Raw genomic sequence first — 15,095 nt, 5'->3', positions numbered from 1 at the left:
TGTTAGTTTTTGAAATGGTATGTTCTACATTTAATGCATAAGTAATATAAATGGTCTAAAGTAGCTTTTATCCAGTTTCATTTCCTACAAATCATATTATAAACGTTATAAAATGTAAATACAAAGTATTCGACTATAATGAGATGACGGTTTAAAAGATTTTATTTTAAAATGTTGAATTTGTATCCATGGTAAAGAAAATAAGAGATAAGATAATTATATAAAGGGTCTTACGTTATTTTTAATTCAGAGTGAATTCGTGTAAACTAGTACTATTTGGAAATTTTTATTCATTTATCTGTTAAAACCAACGTTTTTCATGGTCTATTTACTCATAATCGACTAACAGGATGAAGACAAAATAATATTCTGGGTAAAGCTTACAAAACTTAATTCAGTGGCGGATCGAGAGGATGGAACCCCCTCGTGCTATATCATGGCAAAATTAGCTAATAATAGCCAGAACTCCTTTTTTACTGGACTCACCCTCAGAATCTCTGGATCCGCCCCGAATTGATTAGTATTACCGTAGTAATCCTTGTATTTTGTTGTTTACCTTTTGGTCGCTTTTTCGTCGAGGGACTGAAAAAAAACATTAATCGTTTCCTACACTACATGAATAATTTTCTAACCCTTGATCAGATGTGTACAAAGTCCATTTAGCAACAGAAATAAATCTATATGGATAAAAAATAAGTACTTTTACACGCAATTACCAATAAAAATACTAAATCGGCTTTATCTTTCTTCCCTGCTGGCAGAGTTATTACCACGGATGAAAGCATAAAATCGGACGAAACAAAACTGAAAACGATGAGTATTATATTCCTAATATATCCATACATGTATACATATGTACAAGTATATGTCAGTTGTAAATACCTTCACCAGCACAAAAATCCTATGAATGTTTTAAACAAAAGATGTGAATACACACAATGAAATAAATGTACATTATACTCAATAACACACAGAAAGTTTTAAGCTAATGTCGATATATAAGTGGAAAGCTCAACAGGATAAAAACTTTATTTGAAATTGAGAAATTATAAAGTTATTCCTATAGAAAGGGGTCATGTTGTACAGACATGAACATTAATACGTCCTTATCATTATCTCCTATATCATAATACGTTTAATATCAAGATTCATTTTGCAATGTACAATGTCTTGAATGACAGTACTAAATTTCACAGACAGCTACTGACAAATATAGTTTAAGTATTAAATTATATAGAAATGCAACATACTAATTAGATATAGAAGAACTTAGTAAGTTAAACCTTATATTAGATTAAGAACGACAATAAAAAATATAGTGGCGGGTCTAAAGTAGAGTACTGGGGTTGAAATCCCCTTTTGTTCGAAATGTTTGTTAATTTTGTGCAAAATTTGGCCAAAAAAGAGCAAAATAATATTTTGGAACTTCTTTTTGATGTAACTTCAGGATCAGAACTCGCTGATATAATTTTGTGGATCCTCCACCATTAAAAAACATTTTGAACTGTTCGTTGATGTTTATAAATCTGCAAACTTAAAACACATAGTTAAATTTTCTCCCCGAGCTTCTGAAAGGTTTGTCATTTATTCATTATAAGAATACACAGACATTATTTTAGAATTACAACCTATGTAGAAATGCACCATCAGAACAATTAACCCATGAATCATAAACGCTTTGTAGAGTTCGTAAGAATGAAAAATATGTAAATGGTACACGAGTATTGAAACAATTTTAGGTACTTAGTTGATGGATTAACACCAAGAAAGTACGTTACAACCAATTTTGAGACACTCTTAACAAGCATTCAGACGAATCTTTCGCTATTGTACATAGCATTGTATTCAAATGGCATATTTCTGGTTCCATAAATAAAATTTATTAGTCCTGACATGGATATGCTTTTTAAAGGACAGTGGAATTTTAACACCTTTTGACTGCTTTGTAATTTATAATATTGCATTTCTATATATGTCAACATTATGTTGAAGGAAATAAATACGCGCTGTTATATATGGCCAAAAAATTTCCTTTTTATGTGAGGGATCCTAAAGTTTAATTTCTTATCAGTTTATATGCGTTGTTAAAAGTGTCAAAATCCAGCCTATATCGTGCAAAGAAACAAACAATTCACCAAGGGAATGTCATTAAAAACATAGGCTAAATGCAAGGATTACATTTCTCCTCAATGAAAATTGAAGATTCATTTAACTCGTTGAAAACACTATTTTCCGGAATTCATTCATCCGTACCTAAGCTTAGAATCGCCGTGGACATAAAGTAACCAGTTTGTCGCCTATGTCATATTAAAAAGACATAAGATTTTAAAGTCTGTCGGGAAGATTCCAATGAAGACAAATCGAGCGAAATGAATGATTCATTTCCACATAAGAAAAATCTTCTTTTATAGACTTCGCCATAATACACACATTTATCTGTTAATAGTAACACATTTAAGCGGAATATCATTATAGAAAAGACTGCATTGGTTGAAAACCGCCTTGTCACGGGCCGTCTATGCTAATTTGGTATTTTACAATATAAAAGGTGTCAGCACTTACACATGAAAGAATTAGTTTTATAAAAGTTCAATTTTTTTTTTCAATTGAATATTTTCATCTGAAGTAGGCTTTAGCGTCTCCGTTTGTATAATAGAGAATCATAGCTCTTCTTTGAAGATAAATAAATGCTCCATAAGAGCCAACCAATGAAAACTCAAATTGGTATACGGATGACCGGAAGTTGTGCCCAGTATCGAAAAATGCTACTATAAAGTGCTTCGTAGTTACTCTGACTTCAACCTGGTCTAATTCCTATTTCTTATATTATAAAATAAACTATGTATCTTAAAGTCCAAATAGTTTGAGATTTTTCTATATCTGCAAGTTATTTTAAATATTGTTTTTAAATGATAAATATTTTCATTTATACAACATTTTTTTATTCTTTTTGTTATGTGATAAAAATATTGTATTTCACAGAAGCGTTTTTTGTTTTTGTTTTTAAGTTTCTTTGTCTGTTTTATTTATTTATAAATATACTTTTATTTACTTGTAGTAATCGTTTATTGTGTCATTATTGTTGTCGAATTTTAGAATACACATCAACGATGTAAAAATGGTTTGCATTTAATTTAGATGAAACGTTTTTTAACAAAATATGATCATTAGATTGATAAAAAGAGAGAAAAAAATAGAGTTATGATTTTCTTATCGCTTTCTTATACTTATCTTCAACGGGATCTCTTATCACCAGATAGACTTTCAGGTTTTGGATTTTCGCTATGATAGTTTCTCTGGCACACAAAACATCTAATATTTCATTATTTGATATGGACATTAAAGTATGTTTTTCACTTCATTCAAAGAAGTGTGGAAATTCTGCCTAGATCCTTTGAGAGATAATCAAGTCAAGATACGCTAGATGCAGCTGTCACATTTTTCCGTTAGTTTCTCGTCTTCTTTGCTGGTAATTTGGCCATTATGTGTGATCACTTATGAAGATATTTTCCTTCTAAATTAATGCACGAAGAAATAGTTATATAACTCAGACTTATTTAAGGATCATTTAAAATATCAGATTCAGTTGCAAGATTGTTGCTAGATCTATGAAAGGCTGATGAGCAAACACGATGACCGAGAAAACACGCATTTAAAACTACAGGCAGTATTGAAAAAAGCAAGGGAAACTGCCGACCGTGCAATTTTCACTTTTAAAGATCAGTCAACTGAAAAAAAAAACAAAATGCAACTCAGAACATGCTCATATATCTCACATACGTTTTCCCTTTTAAAATGTTTAAATCCAGTGGCCTAATCGAGTTACTGTTTATACGGTATCAGAACTTAATGCTTTTATCCTTGTAGTTTAAATTGGCCCTTCAGAAAAAAATATTATTTCACAAATTGTCGCAACTTTATCCGGGCAATCACTCACAAGATGTAATACTATATACCAAAGACTCGTTTTTCGGTAATTGTTTTATTGTGAACTGCAGACTTACCAATTAAATTCACATAATCAATTACAATATTTTAACATTTTTCCATTAAAGGCCCATATATCTGACCATATTTACATGAAAATTATAGGTTATTGTCAGGCTCTCCCGGCTGAGATTTTTTACTTCCAAACGGTAAATAAGGACGTGTGACTACAAACTAAAACAGATTATTAAGCTATTATTGTATTGTATTTTTACAATGTTTTTCAATAAGAAAATTCATAAATACAGATGTGAAGAGTGATTTAAGTTTCTTGTTAGTTAATGGCAATGATTATAAACACAGCGGCAACATTCTTAGCCAAAACATCACCGGGAAAGAGCACGTGCGAAGAAAATTAGACTGTCGTCTGCGACAAAACTTGTCATGTCGATGGTTAATGGGTTCCCATTCTTTCAGTAAAATCCGTGGAAATTTGAACATGATTATGTCAATTTTAGCACAGTTTCTGTCCTTTAAGCGAAAGTTTTAATACGTTTGTGTATTCTTCATCTTTCTCAATATTTTCACTGTTGGGTATTTGGATATACGCATCATAAGTTGTAGAAATGAAAGACTGGCATATGAACTCTATTCTATGAATATCTCAGCAATCTGATGTTGCTACCGAAAGCCTCTTTCGTCAAATCCGATTACATTGTTCACAGCTTAAATATAAACAAAGTGAACAACTTTGTATAAAGGAAGGGTAAGTGTCGAACAAATGTTAAATTAGGGAGCAGGTGTATTAATGGGGAGTCTGCTTACATTTCCTGGGGTGCAGGAATCAAAACATTCATAATTGTTTTATCGAAAAAAGATAAGATAGTTCTATTTACTTCCTGTGTAGCGCGTGCAGTTAACGCGCTAAGACTGTCATTATGTCTGCTGATAGAGTAGATACCAAAAACTTCAAGGGAAGTTTATGATGCCGGATTCCATCAAGACTTCGTTTTAAATTTTACAGTCAAGAAGTATGAAATCAAAATAAAAAATTAGATTTTTTTAATAAAGTGAAAAATTCAGCTGCATAATTTTTTAGAATGTAGTCTTGAACTTCAGCAAAGACTTCCACAATATCCAAAGTTTAAGTAGTCATAACGACATCAGTTATTAAAAATGTATAAATATGCCCATTTGTTTGTCTTAATCACAAATTTGGATATACATGTAATAGACACAGACGATTTTGAATATTTTATCTGCTATCTGCAGGCCGTATACTTTCTCTAACTAGGCTAGAAGGGGGAATTTGTAAATCAATATGCATTAAAACGAGGACGTAAATAGTATAAAATGTAAACCAATCAGCCATCGACCGACAAGTTACAGCATTCTTCGAGTTATTTTTTGTCATTTATTTTTTCTCCTAATTTTCTAATTATTTGCAAGTTTTCATTCATTATTTAAAGAAGTGTCCATTGTATGGATTGCTTAAGCTTATTCAAGACAGATATATAAATGGCTGCCTTTCAAAACCACTCAGAATCCTCTGTCACGCTCTGTTGATTTCTATAGTTGACACATTGTTGCTGAGAAAAAAGCTTATTTTGTACAAGGCTCCAAAAGGGATGGTTGTAATGATTTATTCATCAGTAGCCACTTCAACTCACATATTCAACTTGTTGCCCATCTCCATTTAATGCTTTGAATAGATGTAAATGTTTGTATCAGAATTTTCTATGCGATTTCAATAAAAGAAGGAAACAATACTGCGCCCTGCATGACACCCAAAACTGTGAAAAATGTCGATAACGTATTCATTTAAGCTTCAATTAAAGATTAATGTGCTTTCTCTGTTGAAAGCAGTCAAGTCTAAAAATCGTTTTCACCTTGTGTCAAAACTCATTCACGGATTTATAAACATATATTGAAAGCATATTCCATCATCCATCAAGGCTTGCTTTTTTAATATTTCAATTGCCGCTCTCTGCGTCTTGCAGTCTAGAAAACGGATTATAGTCCCAATTCTAATGAATACAAATAGACCTACAGATAGGGAACTGTGAGTCTATACAAAACCTCTTCCACGTCTCATTGACACAGTTATAATCACTTATAACAAAATTATTGTTTTCAATTTTGACTATGTATAAAATTTTCCGGTAGCTCTGATAATTTAATTCCATATAAGGCACGAAGTGGTACCCGGTTTTCAAATTCAATCTAAAATGATACCCATCATTAAACATCAAAAAGTGAAACTATGATTGATATCTAGAACACAACCTGCATACTAAAAGACCGTATTTACATTTCGGTGTTCAAAAAATATATTCATAACATTGAACTATCATTGATTTTATTGTAGAGTATTGAATTGAATTGTATATTTATTCAGAAGTAGTTGCTAATTAAAGCATACATAAATTGATACCTGCGCCAATGCTAAATAACTTAACGAGATATCAAGTGGGTATGTTCTACTTCAAATAAAATACCAACAACAAATACACGTTTTACTTGTAAATTTCTCATATGAAGGGATCATGAAAGAAATATATGATCATCCCTGTGAACCGGGTAGTCTTCATGGACTGTCTCTCCGTATCAACAAAACTATTTTGTAAACAGAAAAAAAAATGAATTAATGTTTCAGAAAACCACTATAGTACAGCAGCTTCCTAGATAAATGAGAAGGTGTATTGTTAAAATGGTTTTTACAACTATCAGGAAACTAAATGATACAGAAAGCAACACAAAAGGTTGAAGTTTTGAATAGCACATATCCTGTTGTTATTAAAAGCTCTGGATATTATGCACCATTTATTTTATCAGAAAGCTCTTTATTATGGATATATGATTCTATGTACACAGCCACAAATCATATTCGATTTTATGACTATTATATATCAAACTTAGGGACATTTGCATGTTGGAAGTGTATGAATTTCTCTTTAGACTGATTTAGATCATTAAATTTACACATTTGGAAAAATCAAGTATCATTCCTGCAGAGAAGGTAAAGCCCAGAAAGCAGTGAAGCACGTTGTTAGCCTGCAGTTAAAAGCTTTATCGGTTTATATTTGATTAAGCTACAACAATTGACTCGTGTTCATAATTTTTTAAAGTTCATCGAAAAACACTTGATGTTATGGGGAGGAGAAAATATCTTTTTGAAATATTTCAATAGACATAATATTGTTACAATTTTTCATGTCTGTTTACTATAACGAATGCATGAATTTTTGCCTGAGGGAAGGTCCATATTGCTTCCTAATTGATAGAAAACGTTTGTCAACAGGCTCCTGGGCACGCACAGTCATGCCGCAGCCATTGTCTCTTTCTGAGCAATGTCGGTACATGGCATCAAGCTTTTTCAATTGGTATTGTTCTGTCACTAAAAAGTTGCATAAAGGATGGAATTTCTTAATTTGTTCGCAATTTGCTTCTCTGCAGTAAAAAAAAATCTGTGCCTGAATCTCTTCACTCCTGATTTTGCTTATTTTTAATGTATATCATAGTTCCCTTTCATCTTTTATATGCACTATTAACATGTCAGCATTAATATTTTACAAATTTTATGCCTGGGAGAGGAACCTAAACTATATAGTATAATATTTTACGACATTTCTATTTAATTTACAGCAAGAATCTGTCTTAAGTCTGCCTTTAATGCGTTTAATTGAAGCTGACTTTCTAACGGTATCTCAATGTCTTTATTAACCATGAAACACAAAAACTATGGAATCCACGCCGGCTTTCATGGCGGGAATCTTAGTTTTTTTTGTAACGATACACATCATATCAACGCAATATCATGCTTAGTATCCAGCATCCATTTTTATGAATGTATGTAAGAATTGATCGTGATTGACAAGGCAAGATTGCAGATTCTTAATGGTATAGTTTGGTATATTAATTTTGATTTCTTTAACGTGCTGTTTATTCATATTTCTATTAGTTTAATAGTTGTACTTATCAACGGTGTAGACATAATGACCACACAACACATGTTGACATTTTCAGAGTGTTGCAAGATTGTTGCGCCGTGTTACAGTCACCAAGCTTTGGAACAATCAACATACAATATATGTAAAACAACAGTAAAACAAATTTAAGAATAAAACAAAAAGATCAACAAAATAATGTTATTTCAGCAAGAAAAAGCACGACCCCATCACCATGACGACAATGGTCCATAGCAACCGCATGACCATAAATTTATTTTTGTTCATAGTAGTGAGATCATATGTAAAGTTTCAGGAATTTCTTTAAGTATGTGTGCCACAAACTATGTATGCGCCATTGATATTCACAGAAAATTGATGTTAAAGGCTAATAGCCCTTATTTATTCTCTGTACAGGAAAAAAATACATTTAGCAGATATCATAACTGCGGTTTCCGAAAAATACGAAGAAGTTCTTTATTGAATAAGTATCAACGGTATACCAGGGTTGTATATAAGATGTAATATAAAGTCCCTCTGTATACCATGGACCATACATTTACGATGAGAGAAATTCACATGATTCCGAAGGGAGATAAATTGTAAAGTCCAAATATGGTAAAGTGGAAATTAAATTATCTGATATACTATGAACCCTCTAATCTTTCTACAAGGCGGTGAGAAAGTGGTTTCTAGCGCCTTGTTTATTTCAGGTCACTTATTACGCGCATCAACTTCATGAAAAGTCGAAATCCTCAAATAATATCTATTAATACATAGATTTACTCAGTAAACTGGCTAACACTTTAAGCTGTTCATTAAGATCGGATTTTGTTTTGTTTTGTTTTGTTTTTTTGTTTTTGTTTTTGTTTTTGTTTTTTTTTTGTTTACCGCAGTAAGGTCTTAAATAGCATAAGGTGCAAGCATCTGCAGAATTTATCAAACTATTATGTTTTGATGAAATTCAAGAACCATTGAAATTAGGTTGTATTGTCGCACTGCAAAATTGTTTCTTGGATACTAGTGATAAGTTAAAGAGTGTAAGGAATGCGACATTCTTGTAAAAAATCTTTACAACTCGTATCCTGAAGAGATCAAAAGATAAACAAAAAAACAACATATATGTATTGGCATTACAGATTAGGTTTAATAACAAGAAAACACAATATCTCATTAAAGGTTGACACGTTCCTTTTGTCCTCAATGTGTCGTTTGCAGATAATCGGAATAGTAAGATTCGAAACAGGATTAATAGCTCTGGTTTTGATTGGGGACACACTAAATTCATGTCTGCTTCACCTGCTGGGGTAACTGACTGGTAACCTCGGAATCTGACGTACAAAATAGCTTTGTTATTCGTTTGTTTGTCTAAATCACAGCTGGGAAAGCAAACAAATATTAGATAGATATGTTTGACTTTTATGAGGAATTTTTTCTAAGTATTCAACAGGTGATAATATTTGATTGTTTTTGTTGTCTTCAAAGAAGGAAATATGATCATTTGCTTGGGCAGTTCGTTGGAAAAAATGGCGCAGACATGCTTAATATGTGGGTTTTCATTAACAACATGGCGTAATATACTTAGCTGTGATTATTCGCCTACAACATGGCGTAATTTAGCTAGCTGTTACTCAATCTGTCTTTTTTTCAGTCATGCGCCTGTTTTGTTCAAGAAATCTTATTTAGTGATAGTTAGAGTTGGTTAGAATCTGGGATATCCTTCACAATTGTCATTGAGAGTCTAAGAAGTCAAATTGGAAACAAAATATGTATTTAAAAATAACTTTCCGGTCGTTTTAATCGCACTTCAGTCTTTTCTACCGATCTAAAAATAATTATTGAAACAAACTGCAGAACTAAAGTAGAAATTTCATAACTTTTTATATAAATCATCAAAGATAATAGTTCTGGTATGTTTTCCTTTGCTTAATGTGTGAGTGCGTGTTTTATGGATGACCTTCAATTTATTTGATAACCTTGTAATTCAACTAAAAATGATCATCAACAATTTTCGTATGATATGATGAAGAATATTCACTTATATTGGAAAAATGAGTAAAGGGAAGATGCTCTTATCATTATTACAGATACTTCCATTCCTGACCAGCACGCGCAGTAATTCATTTTTTACGTTCCGTGATGATGTTAATCGCCATTTTATCTTATCACGCAGCCAATCAGCATGATTTTTATACGACATAGTAAATGACCCGTATGCAACTTTTCCGCACCGTAAGCTTTGATTCAGTGCAAATGAAAATAGTTGCGCGAACCGTTATAAATTTATATCTTTGAAACAGTATACCACAAAAGTATGGTCTGTAGAAGTAATTACGACTTTCTTGATGCCGATAAAAGAATGGCAATTAATTACTCATTTTGATTTTTCTGTCCAAATTTTCGACTCCTGTCTTTTGATCTAGAATGATCGATTTGACTGCACAACTACATACATTTTTGTCGAAAGGAGCAGAACATTTAGAACAGTGATAAAACGAGTTGTTTTCTGGTAACCATATCTCAGAAATCGGTCTCCGATTGTATCTTTAAAACTGATGGTATCAAGGGTTTATCAAGGTACAAGGATTCGCTTGAAATACGACTCGGCTGTGTTCTTCATTAACTTATGATTTTGGATAAATAATATTGATGTAAAATCTTAATTTAATGGAATTTCTTGTCAAAAAATGATAAAGTTCTCCTTTGAGATATTGTTTTAGAGCAACGGGTTACACTATTACAAATCCATCAGCGCTACAAACCACGCTCATCGAGCTCAACCTTAATTTATAATTCCTAAAGGTTTCAATTCAATACTCATTTGGGAGTTCAGGCAAGATTTACGACCTAGCATTATAAAATTCAAATCCTTCTGACTTACTATGCTGTCAACTTTTGTTAAACTCTTGTTGACATTTTTAGCTTACTTATTCAATAATGTAATAGTATTCATATCAAGAAGAATATCTAAAGATTTTCGAAGAGAGTTTTTTTTTCATCTAGAAAAGAGTGAAAAATAGAATTAAGAAACGCTTGATTTAATGACGAATTACTGAATAACGAATAAGCATGATAATATTGAATCACTTTAAAAAAAAAATCAGCTATACAAAAGGCCCCGGCCATCCATCCCATCCCATACAGACTTCTTACGGATCCAAATATGTTATAGAGTAGTTATTTTAAACATCTAATTTTTGTCGGCTTCCTTGTCTCTTTAATAATGAAAGATATACTAAGGAAATACATAGAAATTCGAGATATTTGGAAGCAAATCAGAAAAATGAGGATTTCATAAGAAAGAGAGAAAAGCATTCTTGAATGGAAGTTCTTAACGACGAGGGTAGACTTCTTACTCTTGTGATCGGTATAGCTATCCATGTCGATAATGCCCATCGGCACAGCTTCCCATGCTATTGGTGCCCATCGGTAGTATATCTATCCCTGCCACCGGTGCTAGCGTTGTGCGGTAGGAATAACTATATCCATTCACATAGTGCCTTTACGAGGAGATCGTCATTACGCAATCTTCAAAGCTTCATCAAAAAGCTCCATCGGTCTCGAAAAATAGACAATCGTTAAAGTTCAAAGTTCAAATAGGAGGAATTTAAATAAATTAAAACAAACCAGCTAACAAATTATTTAAACAGTGCTGTTCACCCCATACATCATATTTTGTCGAGTCATTCAAAAAGATTAAATATTTTCATTTCTTTGAACTTGAGCGCTGCTCATTTTCATACACTTACAGCAAGAAATAAATATGATATCTGAATTATTTGTTGAATATATGGGTACTTCATAATGTTAACGAGTTAATGATCTCTCGCTGGGGCCTATGGTATTATCATCCAATATCAGGCTATATTTCATTATTTCCAACTGTCTTGTTTTCATGCAGGGCCATCTGAAATTAAATCCAGCTAGTCATAATAAAGAATTAAGTTATTGAAACTCCATAGGAAGGGCGAACAGATGATGGTTCTTCGCTACTGCAAGGGAAACGTGAAACTGAAATCTATTACTTTTTATAATAATGTTTGATTTCCATTATTTTTTTTGAATATGGGTATAATTCATTTTCTTCGGAATCTGACTTTTAGTTGCGGTAATTGTATAGTAGAATGTCTTTTAGCCCTTGGCTGACGGGACTCTTATGCAGCCAATATGGGTCTGCAAAAATATAAAACTATTATCAGTTAAACGCAAAAATGCTTTTGACTAAATTGAACTAAATTATTATTATTATTTTATCATTATTATTTACAATTCGACGACTGACGGTGAGTTATATGAATATGTAAATGATGTCTTCAATGTTATATGGGATACTTATTGCATCTATATTGGTGAATATTGTCCGGGTGGATATTATATTGCATGGCATCGCAAGTGCCAATATTATACCCTATATTAGGGATAATATCCACCTATATAAATGTAAGAGCCCTATTATTATATAGTATTAGATATTTCTGACATTCCGTATGCGCTAGTATACAATAGACAACTTTCACATTCACTTCCGTTCCGGAATAGTGAGGTCAACTTGGGTCAACAGGCGTTAGATCGGGAGACAATCTTGTAGCAATCGTTGCCAAGAAAAATGAAATTTTATTCATTTATTACAAAGAATTTTTAAACAACTTATTATTAAAGTAGTATTTCAGACTTTTTTATGTTCGGAGACGTATTTCCACATAACTATTACTGTTCTTGTGGCCTACAAATCCAATATCCTTTTTTTTGTTTAGTATAAAATCGTGTTTCCACCAGAATCGACGCAAAAATGGAAGCTATGTATGAAAGAGTAATCAAGGGAACCAAGATTCTAGCGGAAATCAAAAGAATGTACAAGGGGCAAAGACCAGATATGGAAAACTGGCACACGCAACAAAGAACATGTAATAGCCAAAATAAAACACACAAAGTAACAAAAGGGTCAGTACTAGACAACCAAAAAACATGCAACCATGACCCACCAAAAAAAAAACCCTAAAAAATAAGAAGATAATTATATCTTATTAAAAAAAACACATCGCATTGAATGACTTTAGAAGGTTTCATTCAAAACCGTTACTATTGGTAAATGAACCACAAACTTTGAAACAGACATACGAACGGACGTGGCAAAAACAATATTTCTGATAGAATAAATTGAAAAAAAAAACGTTTTGAATCATATATACACAACAGAACACTCTAAGCACTCTAACGGCTCGGAAAAAATATTTTTCCTTGACTTTGCATTTTCTTCTATCCCAGATATCTTAAGACTATCTTCGCGTGATTCCCTTTGGTTATATCCTATATTTGATATTTTCACAGGGAATGTTTCGGGATCTCCGATTATTAATACCTTAGAAAGGTAAAATAGATATTATGTTAATGCCAAAAGACACATTGTATTTTTGACTTTAGAGAATATTGACAACTTTTCCAACAGCGGCAAGCTTATTTCTCAGTTAACCAAAGTCTACTTTAAAACACTAAATCCAAATTCGTGTCAGGTGGCGAAACATGAAAAGCTTTCTCACCCCTTGCAGTTGGTCTTCGAGTTGTATATTGATTGAGTTTCAAATCAATATGTCGTTACGATGATGTAATGCGTTTTTTTACGAAAATTGTGTAAGACTTTGCACCGATAAGATTTTACGGAATCAGAATAGGAATAATATGTCTAAACCTTATGAAAAAACTGAAAACCATGAACAAAGTTTTGGAAAACAAGAGGAAAGCCGTATCCGTACTACGGAAAAGGACGGTATCATCACAAATCGATAAATTTGTTATCAAATCATGTTTAAGAAGTATATTCGAATCCCCGGGTCACATCATTCCTGTCCACTAGCCCCGTAACCGCTCGGAGATTAAAGGATGAGTTTCTTTTATCTGCCATAGTAAATACACCCTAGTGTAAAATTGTCACGTCCGAACAATCCTCGGCCGATTTTCTCTTTGATAGGAGATAGCTGTCGTGAAAAATTACAGTATTTCACACCAAAATCCGTTCAGTTTGTTCAAAGTATACAAATTAATCAATACAGACCCTTAAAACAATGGGAATATTAAACTATGTCCTTATTTTAATAACAAGTACAGGTATACAATGCTATAGGAAATATTGCCCGTATAAATATAGAGGTTAATAAACTGGTATTGAACCTTGTAATGCAATAACTTTTTTTATGATAGAACAATCAGAGTCGAGTTTTAAATATATAATTAAGTATTTGGATAGTAAAAAGACCTCAAAGACAGATTGCTCATAACTAAACAATGTTCTTATCCAGGCTCATTCTAAAGTGATGATCGGTTGATGTTGTGTTTTTTTTTCGGGGGGGGGGGCGCTTGGATTATCTAAAAATAGATGTTTTGAACTAGACCTTTCTGAAAATTAATATTTTGATCTTGAAGATGTAATTGAAACATTCAAATCACTGTGGTCCGAACATTGTGCTTGTACATTTTTATGAATGTATAAATGTAGAAATATGAATATTTTTAATCGTTTATATGGTGAAAATAAATATTTTGAAATCTTCCAAGCCTCCCCCCTCCCCTCAATATCAAATGACCGTCCCTTTAGTTTGCTTTCATTCTTCACTTTTTCCATGGAAAAGGAGATCAAAATCTCACCCTGCATAGGATATCCACCTTGTTTACATTTTGGTTGACACACAAATAAAACTATTTTGCAAAAAAGGAGTGCGTAATACCAGGACTCGTTAAGTTCTACCTACCACAGCTAATACCATAAATAGCTCAGGACACGGTAAATATCATCCTGATTTAGAATTGCAAATGCAACACAAGGCGCTAAAAGAATTCACAAAATGTCTCTTTATTCTGAATTAATTATATTTTTGTACCATCTTTTTGCTCGCCATTTAGAAATAAATCAGAGTTATGCAACAGTGCTTACCCACAACGCCACCCCAGGACTGGTGACAGATACATACTAATCACTGTCTAATCTTGCCCTCTGTCATTCAAAGTCTTAAAACATCACGGGGATTTAATTAGTAAAATCTGGATGGGAAATTAACGCACTCTATCGTCAGATGGTTCCCATTCTGTGCCATTATTGGATCTTATGGGTTTTTCGAATTCGTGAAAGAAACAGTATACCAGAACACACTTAATTCACTGAATATGCAATTTTAATTGAGTTGCTAATTGAATCAGCTATCCATACATCGCCCCCTATGACGTGCATGC

This window comes from Perna viridis, chromosome 2, assembly GCF_037379345.1.
Source record: "Perna viridis isolate PV_CMFRI_1.1 ecotype Kerala chromosome 2, ASM3737934v1, whole genome shotgun sequence".
Taxonomy (NCBI): Eukaryota; Metazoa; Mollusca; class Bivalvia; order Mytilida; family Mytilidae; genus Perna; species Perna viridis.
Note: the sequence above shows the minus strand (reverse complement) of the source record.